The sequence below is a fragment of the Propithecus coquereli genome, unplaced genomic scaffold, assembly GCF_000956105.1.
Source record: "Propithecus coquereli isolate 6110/MARCELLA unplaced genomic scaffold, Pcoq_1.0 Scaffold40, whole genome shotgun sequence".
NCBI classification, from domain to species: Eukaryota; Metazoa; Chordata; class Mammalia; order Primates; family Indriidae; genus Propithecus; species Propithecus coquereli.
In genome coordinates this window covers 2378938-2380350 of record NW_012149730.1, presented here as the reverse complement: position 1 = coordinate 2380350, position 1413 = coordinate 2378938, and positions in this window count along the sequence as shown.

Below are 1413 nucleotides of genomic sequence, written 5' to 3'. Positions count from 1 at the left end.
GAAAGTCCAAGGAATACCATTTCTTTTGTATTCAGGTTTAGTTTTACAGGTGTGTGCTTCCATCTTAAAAATAGCTATTGTGAGGATAGCAAAATAGCAGAAAGAAGCTTTTCTACTCAGTGTCCATTTTTGGCCAGGAATGCTCCTCCACCAGAGGCGAGGGTCGCTCTTTCTTTTTATACTATGTCAAAGTTGTGAGCTACCCCAAAAGATATCTACTATCTTTAGAAATGTTGACTGATTTGCCCTTAGATAGTGGACAGACCCGAGTGAGAACACAGAGCTCTGCTGGTTGGGCTGACTTAAATTGGGGATGATTATCTTTCTATTAGTTCATATTGAGTTGTCACAGCCTATTTTGCTTGGTGTTTCCCTTCTGCATTTTTGACATAAGATTCATAAACAAAACTCAGGATTGTCTAACTTGATATCTTGTCAATCAGTGAGAGGTCGGCCACCATAATACCACATGTACACAATTATCGTTTTCACTGTTGTCAGGAAAGAGTAACAAGGTAGCAAGGTTAAGCTGATTACAGCACTGAGATGAAGATCAGAAGGCAACAGGAGCAAGTTTGATAAGATGTTAATCTGCTTGCTGAAAAATATGAGTAATGGTAGGTGACAGCTGTCAACCGAGTCCCTCCCTTGGAAATGGCCTGAGCCGAAGAAAACCGTCTTATCAAGTTTGCATCCTTTTCTTGGGAACAACTTGTATCCAATGACTATCCCATGGGAATTATAAATTCCAGGCCTCCTTTTCAGAACAAACGGGTCTCTGATAGGACATCCCCAATTCTCACTTCCCTGAAGCAGTGGCTAAAGACTTTGTTGTGATTACATTCAACTATCCTTCTGCCCAGTATTCCTTCACTTCCTCAATAAGTACTGAGCTTGAGGGCATTTCTCAGCACACTTCGTACATGCACAGCTACACCTCCGAGTCTGTTTCCTAGGGATCTCTACTTAAAGTAGACACTACAGAAACAAAAGAAAATCACAGGGTCAGAAGAAAGAATTAACCCTACCTGTCAGAGATAAATCATTTATTAAAGAAATAGCAAGTCACTGTGCCAACAGAGTTGGGTACTCCGAAATTAATAAATGAGTATAGTATGCTCTGACTCCTGCCTAAATAGAATTCATCTATCATTCATGATCCTAAGAAAACACATTTGTAAATATACAGAAAAATGATAGACTGTATCCACACAACACTAATAAAGAAGAAAATAGAAAACAAAGATCAAAACATTCCATTTGACTAAAATTCTTCATACAATATAACCATAGAGAGAAAAACTCTGATACAACACTGCAACCTGAATTCATCATGTTTAACATGAATTTCCTGATGTGTGAAAACATCTTTTATGTAATTCAAAAATCACAATACAGTTGAACAAAAAGAAA